Source organism: Phalacrocorax carbo, chromosome 1 (assembly GCF_963921805.1).
Source record: "Phalacrocorax carbo chromosome 1, bPhaCar2.1, whole genome shotgun sequence".
NCBI classification, from domain to species: domain Eukaryota; kingdom Metazoa; phylum Chordata; class Aves; order Suliformes; family Phalacrocoracidae; genus Phalacrocorax; species Phalacrocorax carbo.
In genome coordinates, this window is record NC_087513.1 from 52,393,547 (window position 1) to 52,401,492 (window position 7,946).

General features: G+C 48.6%; 3 non-coding genes across 3 annotated transcripts; 2 read left to right on the top strand and 1 right to left on the bottom strand.

Annotated features, from left to right (window-relative positions):
• The first annotated feature begins 1,326 nt into the window (after nucleotides 1-1,326).
• Nucleotides 1,327-1,398, top strand: TRNAD-GUC (transfer RNA aspartic acid (anticodon GUC)). Its single transcript has one exon. It is a non-coding gene; the product is annotated as a tRNA-Asp (tRNA).
• Nucleotides 1,399-1,553: 155 nt separating this feature from the next.
• On the bottom strand, nucleotides 1,554-1,625 carry TRNAD-GUC (transfer RNA aspartic acid (anticodon GUC)). Its single transcript has one exon. It is a non-coding gene; the product is annotated as a tRNA-Asp (tRNA).
• A 453-nt stretch (nucleotides 1,626-2,078) lies between these two features.
• On the top strand, nucleotides 2,079-2,150 carry TRNAW-CCA (transfer RNA tryptophan (anticodon CCA)). The gene has a single exon. It is a non-coding gene; the product is annotated as a tRNA-Trp (tRNA).
• The last annotated feature ends 5,796 nt before the right edge of the window (nucleotides 2,151-7,946 follow it).

A 7,946-nucleotide genomic window follows, 5' to 3' on the forward strand; every position in this document is an offset into this window, starting at 1 on the left:
GTCACATCTCAGCTACCTGACCGCAAGGGTCAAGGAACAGAAGGAACTGAGAAGTGACCAGCAAAAAGATCTAAACTAGCGAAGTGTGACTGGTCCCACAAAATGCAAACGCGCAATGTTTGATCCACCAGAAAGTCTCCCAGCTTAAAGCTGACCATCAACATCTTTTGATTAAAATTTGAACCTGCACAGCAAGTTTAGACCAGCCTAGCAAACAACGCTGGTTTTGATCCTGCTCTGGGAGGTTTAAAGCCTATCACTTGATCACAGTCCTACCTGTTGATCTCATTATACTATCTCTAAAGTAATGAAATTATTATGAGACTCTAGTTGTTATTTTTCACTTGTCAGGACAAAATTTGAATCTGTTGCATCCACTGAGAAACACATGTTTATATTCAAATGCTTAAACGAGTAGGCCAATTTTTAGAAATGCTTTTTTTACAGGTCACTTATATTTAGATGTCTACTTATTGGTTGCTGTTTGTCCTTTAGCTACACTTGTCTGAAAAAGCTAAGCTGGGGTCTTTTTTCCCAAAGGAATATCAGCACTAGCAGAGACCATTGAAAGAGAACACCAGCTGTTCCGATCGCTTGTTTATTATACGGCATTTATTCTTCATCTAACAAGCTAGCAAATTAAATATAGTTTCCTGTCTAATGTCACTGCGATACAAACTTAAAACCGTGTTGCTGCTGACCCCTACGGTATCAAGCCATATGGTCAGTATGTGTCCTTCTGCCTTTTACTTTCAAATCTCAAAGTAACTGGTTTCCAATTCTCTCGTTCCCTTTTTAGGTAGGTAAGAAGCAGGTGCTCGAGTCCCTTCACCCCACGGACTGCTGACTCCAGGGCTTCTCAGGTTGCCGTAAAAACAAACTGCGTGAACGAGATGCAAAAATACGAACGCAAAGACATCCGAGCTGCTGCTTCGCTCCTCACCGCCTCCCGTCGGGCAACTCCCTCGCACCGCAATTTTCCCAGACCCGCACACGCAGGTCCCACATAGCTCTGCTGTGGGGCGGGAGGGAAGGCAAGAGCTACGGCTGGGGCGCCACGATACCTCTCCCTCCCCACGGCAGTGCGCAAGGATCCGGACAAAACACGAGCTGTGTGGGAGCGTTTCTGCTCCCCCCGCCCTCTCCCCACCGCTTCCCTGTGCTGGACAAGCTGCAGGACACCAGCAGCGCTCCCGCCCAGCCGCAGCCTTCCCGGGGCCGGGCCGGGGAAGGCGGGCGGAGGTCTGCCATGACCCCCGAGATCCCCCCGGGGCTACCCCCCCCACCCCGCGGAGCGGCTGCGCGGGGCGCGGGGGGTCCTGCGGCTCCTCGTTAGTATAGTGGTGAGTATCCCCGCCTGTCACGCGGGAGACCGGGGTTCGATTCCCCGACGGGGAGTGGCGCGCTCGCCCGCGCTTTTTGTTTCCCCGCCTTTCCTCGGCGAGAGAGGCCCCGCGCCCCGCCGTGGGCCCCCGGGCGGCAAAAAAACAGCGGCTGCGGCCCCCCACCCCGCACCTTTCCAGCGGTGCGGGAGCAAAAACGCGCTCTGCGGCCTCCCCGTCGGGGAATCGAACCCCGGTCTCCCGCGTGACAGGCGGGGATACTCACCACTATACTAACGAGGAACTGCCTTATCTGTTTTCTTCGCCGCCCTGCCTTTATGCGCACCCGGACGCGCACACTCCACGTCTCCAGGCCGCGGTAAGTGCGGGGTTTCCGCCGGAGGAGCGGTCTCCGGGCAGCGGGATCCGGGACCGAGCAGCCCGCGTACGGCGGCAGGGTCGGGGGCGGCGAGCCCGGCCCCGCCGGGGGGCGGCAAGCCCTTGCTGCCGGCGGCGAGCGGTGGGTGGGGACAGTTAACGTACTTGCGCGGGAAGGCGGGAAACGAAGCAGTGGCGGCGGAGAGGGGCCGGGGAGGGGGTGCGGCACGAGCCGCTGCGGTTGTCACAGCCAGTGAGGAGGGTCCTCGCCCCCACCGGTCCCCGCGACCTCCCCGGCCCTGTCCCTGCGGGTCCGGGGGCGCGGCCGGCGGCCCGCGGTGGGCGAGTTCTAACGCTCTGCCTGCGGCTGCCCAGCAGGACCTCGTGGCGCAACGGTAGCGCGTCTGACTCCAGATCAGAAGGCTGCGTGTTCGAATCACGTCGGGGTCACTTCCTTTTCTTCTTCGCCCTTGCTTTCCTCCGTCGGCTTTTACCGTCTTCATCTCGGAGGAAACGGAGGGGCTTCCTCCCCTAAAGCTTAGGGTCTTCTCTTTTTGCTTCAGCCTGAGAGGAAAAACAGAAGTATACAACGGGGGCCGTCTGAACGGTGTCACGGACGAGGCAGCCTGCGGAGAGAAACGCAAGAAACGGGGGTGCGGGAGGCACGTGGCTTCCAGGTTCCGACAGCGGCAGGTTGGGGGAGGCACTGGGGCGAAACAGTGCCTGGCCGGTGGCGGGGGGGGGAGGAAACGCGGACACCAGTCTCCTTCCCGCCGCGGCGGGCCCGGGGGGCGGGCGGGGCGGGGCGGGGCGGGGCGGGGGATGCCGCCCCGCGGGGTCCGCGGCTGGGAACCAGCGTGCGCGGAGCCAAAGGGGAGCCGTGGCGCGGGGCTAGTGCTGTGTCTGCGTCATCGTAAAGATCCCGTTGGATAAAAGTAATTGTTTATGGCGTTTGTGTGTACAGGACTCTCTAAAAACCACGCTTAAACACAAAAAGCAAGAACGCGTCAAAGATCTACTTTAAGTTTTCCACTGTGTGGAAATGATGAGAGAAAAGTCAGAAAGATGTGTAGAAAGAGTGACCTGAAATTTTAAATGGGACAGCGGCCCCCAAAATGGCAGGGACAGCCTGTTTTCAGTACAGAACTTCCCATGAAAAGGAGTGGAAGTAAAGGCAGGGGAAGCAAGTGGTCCAGAGCCGAGAGCTGGGAGAGATGCTGTGTTAAGAACCCTGAGGGCGAACAAAACCCTGACGGGGTGGGCAAGGGGAGCGGGGTGCCAGGGGAGGCGCGGTGGAGGGCGGTGGGCTCGGGCTGTGGAACAGAAGAGTTTTCTCAGAGTAGCCATTTCCACACACTGAGGTGCCAAAGGCAGAAAGGCACAGAAAGTACTTAATCTTTGATCTAGATATGAAGCAGTGAGTCCTAGAAGTAACACCTTAGTGATTTGGATGGACTGGAAAGTTTGACACTTAATGATATTTAATTAGGAGGGAAAGAGAATAGTTTGTCAAGGGCCTGAATTTGAGGGACAGAAAGAAACATGCCAGAGATACAATTCTAAGTTTGTAAGGATTGATTATTAGTGTCATAAACCATGGGAGAAAATAAAGAGAATACAGAGGTCTTAGAAAACAGACTCAGCAGAGCCATCAAATTATGTGCATTTTTTTAAAGATATGTTTTTGTTTTTACAGGCTAATACTTGTTCCATATACCCTTCAAACCTTTCAGAAACAGAAATTCTTCATCTTCCTCAAGTGCTCTGTTCCAGTGCTTTGCTACCCTTACTGTTACAAAGGGAGTATGTGTAGTTCAACCCTGATGTATCTTTTGCCGTTATTTATATCCAGCCCTCGTGCCATTGCAGTGGAGAATTTTATTCCCTTCCTTTTTGTAGGTACTTCTTACATATTTGAAAGTCGTTAATGACCCTCCACAGCTGTTCTAGAGTAACAGACCATGTTTGCTGGGCCTCTGATTATTTGTATAACTTGCTTCTGGAGTCTTTCCAAATAAGTTGCATTTTTAAGTGCCCAGAACTGGTCACAGCATTTCAGCTGACTCAGATTTTGCCAGGTCTGAATAGAAGAGGAGGACTGCCTCACGTGCTGCGCTGACTGGACCTCCATTTATGTGGCTAGTCCTTTATTTTTATTGGATGCATAGTCTTTCAGATGTTTCCCTGGTCCCACAAAGTCTCTCATGTCTCTGCCTGACCAGCCACCAGAGAGCTGGATGCAAGAAGTGGTGGCAATCTGCTTGCATTTCTGTGCGGCCGCCAAAGCAGGTGCGCTGCTCTGAGCGTTCCGCATCGTTGCCAGACGAACGTTGCCTCTGGCTTGCAGCAAGGGGTTCATCTCCTGACCGTACAAACTATTGACAGGAGTCAAAGTTTTCAGGGTGTGGTTTCACACTAATATACCTAGTGTAACGTGAGTGCAGGCTGTCACGAAACTGTCAGTCTCGCCCTGCCCTGTCCACCCCTGCCTGCTTGTTTCCCCTGTTCCACTTGGATCCGTTGTGCAGTTGTGCCGCAGCAGCTGCTGGCTCAGCACGCAGATCTGGCGGCACAGCTACCAGAGCCAACGCAAGGAAAGCGTCAGGCTGCGTGGCCTGGAACAGGATAAAGAGCAGGGTCATCCCTTTCCACAACAACCACAACTACCAATGGTTCAGTTAATTTTCTTGTCGGCTGTTCTTTGGCAGGAGAGCCTACTGTCCCTAAAGCAAAATAATCTAGTGATGCTTCAAAACTAACTGAAAGAATTAAATGCGCCTTAGCTATGTGCAAAGCCTCCCTCTCAGTTTCCTATAGGCAAAGTGGGGATGATAATTCTCTTTAACGTGACAGCGGTGTTGCCGAGTTGACTCCGTTAATTCCAAGGCACTCAGGTACGCTAGTGGGTATTCGTTTCTCACCAGCATTTCTACAGCACGTGTGCTTCCGTGCTTTTGTCCCTTTCTAGCTTTTAAATACTTGATTTTGTAACCTGACTCTTCTCTTAACACAGATGTCTTTTTCGTATGAAATTATTACTAGCTAAATGTAGACAGCAACTTAAATCCACAGAAGGTTCAAGAATCTTGGAGCTGAAGTAATAGCTTACATATGGTAAATACAGGTTCTGCGCTATCTCTGTCCATGTATGATAAAAACAGATATCCAGATAATTCTTCTTTGAAAATGATTCAGTGTGGGAAACTGCCCTGTAAATCGTCCTTTTCATTTCATTTCTGTCAGCATACTTAAGAAGGAGCTGATACTTCTGTTTTCAGTCATTCTTGGTACCGGCCTTTGTCTATCACAGTGTCAGTAGTGAGAAGTTTCAAAACAGTTACACCCTTCAGTCGTACACATTTCTTGTCGCTGCCTGGGGGCGTCGTACAGACCACCCATGGCACCAGGCGCCCCTGTATTCATAACAAGGGCAACTACCCCTCTGTGGGCTACCTCGGGCGACACAGGTACAGCAGCCTTCCCCAGCTGGTGCCAGCGAGAGTGCAGGCGCCTGTCCTGTCCCCCTGGTAAAACTGCACCCACTGGCAAATTCAGGGGGAGGTGTGATTTTCCTTCTGTAAGAGAACTGCTCTAGAAGTGATACGCCCCATTATAGTAAGGCGTGCTTTTTTCTTACCGCTTTGCCATTTCTACTTGGATTATGCTTAAAGAGACATTTCTGATAAGCTAGAGCTGCTAAAAAGCCACCTGATTTTTCTACATTGATCAAGAACGTGGGGAAGAAATGAGTGACTCTGGAAAGTAGTTACACTGCGCCATAATGATTAGGCAACTGCTTATTTTATTTATAGTAATGCTTTCCAGTTTCTGTTGCCGTTCTGAGAGGAGCATTATTTTCAATGTGAAACCCACTGCGCACCAAGACTGAATTAATACTTCATGTAGGTTTCTTACGTTTCCTTTAGCTAGGAAGATTTATATCTTCTCCGTCATATCAGCTCTGTCTAAGACAAGGGCATGTCTGTAGCACAGTTAAATGCCTTTGCCGTGGATGGATTTATAGCCTTCACAGTCCTACTATCTATTATGAAGCAAATAGTACATGTGAATGCAAATTATACAACTATACTTCATTACAGATTAGATGTTATCCAAACCCTCTACAGAATTTAGGATACTTTTTTGAACACACAGATATAGAAAATTCATTTTTTTAGTACAGCACAACAAAAACTACCTGTTGTGTTTTTATGGGTGGCATTAGAAGTAAGGAATCATAAACCTGGGGAAACTCAAACCTAGAAATCTGAGATAATTTAGAAAGCATTCAGAGTTTTCATGTCAAAGATGACTGTATGACTCAAAAGCTCTTTCTCACTCTTTAGGAAAACTAACAAATTCCAGGCATTTGGGAGGGTCCTACACAGGAAGGATTTTTGGCTTCTACATTCAGCATATTTCACATTTTTAGGCAAGCTTACAGCAGTTTTTCAACCACTGAGAATGGCCATAGTCTCACATCACTTGCACTTTTTCCCCTAAACTTTCCTTTTGTCACCATTTATACTGGCAAGAGGTAAAAAATGACTTCCTGTTTCTCAGGTAGAGGCAGGCATTCTGGTCTTTGAAAACCAGAACTTGCTGTTTAAGTACTGGGATGCTGCACAGAAGGCACGGCAGAACAACAGTTTTGTACTCCAACCTTTAAGACAAATCACGTAATAGGCATAGGGACTGCCTCCTGGTTTGTTTTTTTTTTCCCTGTAAAAACATCAGAACGATCTTTTGAGCTTGTTCATAATGAACTTGTTCTCTGTCCCCTTTGATTGCTGCATTGGGCTACAAAATACAAGCTTTCTTTCCTTCGAAGGAAACAAATAAAGGTGCAGATCCTCAGCTGTGTTAAGGTCTAACCGTGGTGATAGTTGCAGGTTTGCAGGTTCCAGTGTTAATCGTTATGTATGTGCACATTTTGGCTGTTTCCCGTATTACTCTCCCTGTCTTTACCTTGCCTGGGGGGTGCCTGTTGTTCCCAAGGAGCAACGATTAAAAGTGTAGAGCCAGGGAATAAAGGACAGTTTTGTGCCAAGGATTTTTTATGGACTTTGCCTCCCAGAGGAGTCTGCTGCTCTGAAATAGGGTGGCACTAAAGTGTTACAGGATGCTTCTTTATCTTTTGTCACTTTGGAAGCAGCGGAGGTAAGCCAATAAGGGCCCGGTGTCCATGCAAGGGAGCTATGTCAGTGTAACAACAATCATTCGTGAAAGATAATACATATTTCTATAGTTGGGGAAATAACTCTTAAAACATAAATGGACTGTAAACATGAGCTGTAAGTAATGTCAGTCTGAGGCTGTGGCTCCACGACCACTGTACTGGATTTTGAACAGTTAGCCAAAACATACGATGCTGAGTTTCTGCTCTCTTCATGCTGCCGTGCCAGTCTTACCTGACAGCAAAAAGACAAAAAAAACCAGATCCAGGATAATGCCAGTTAACCCATCCATTTGTTATGACCAAAGCTGAACTGGGAGCATAACTCTGTAGTGATTTACTACCTCATGCCATATTGCTGTTGCATTTTTTTATGCTACACTTAATGCATTAAAACCAGATTTAGCATCAACGCGCTTAGATTGAAAGGTGTAAACTGACTTCAAGCTCAACAGTTTTCCTTCCTTCCACCCCTGAGGGTCGCTCGCTGGAAAAGCGAGCACCACCCGTGTTGCATATTCTGAACAGTACAATGAGTTGCGAATGGCGGCTGCATTCCTCTAAGAAGCACTGCTAGAAAACAAGCTTCAGGCCTAAAGTATAGTATCGTTGTTGTCCGTGGGGATGTCAGATGGTGCCTGCACCGATTTTTTAGATTACATTTCCACTGTTAACTTTGGTTAAGATTTCCCAGACCCAGTTCCCCCTTACACTGCTTTAAAACATTTTTTTACTGGGTACAAATGGAGGTTGTTAGTTTTTACATCAGTACAACAGCTGAAGAATCTCTCTGCTGCTGCCTTTCTGAAGTACGCTGTGTCTGTCTTCAACTGGTTTCATATCTGAATAAGATGCAAATTCTTAAAGGTGGGGGAAGGATCTATCTTCCAAGGCCCCTAGAGGCTTTTCAAGGTGAAACATACTGTCTACACTTCAAATTATTATCATCAATTTTGGAGAGGAATTCAATTCCCTTGAAGCATCTCTGTAACACTTGTCATGTGATACCCACGTTCCAGGAAAAACTTTGGGTAAAATATGCTGAAAAATAAACAGAACCATCTAGTTTG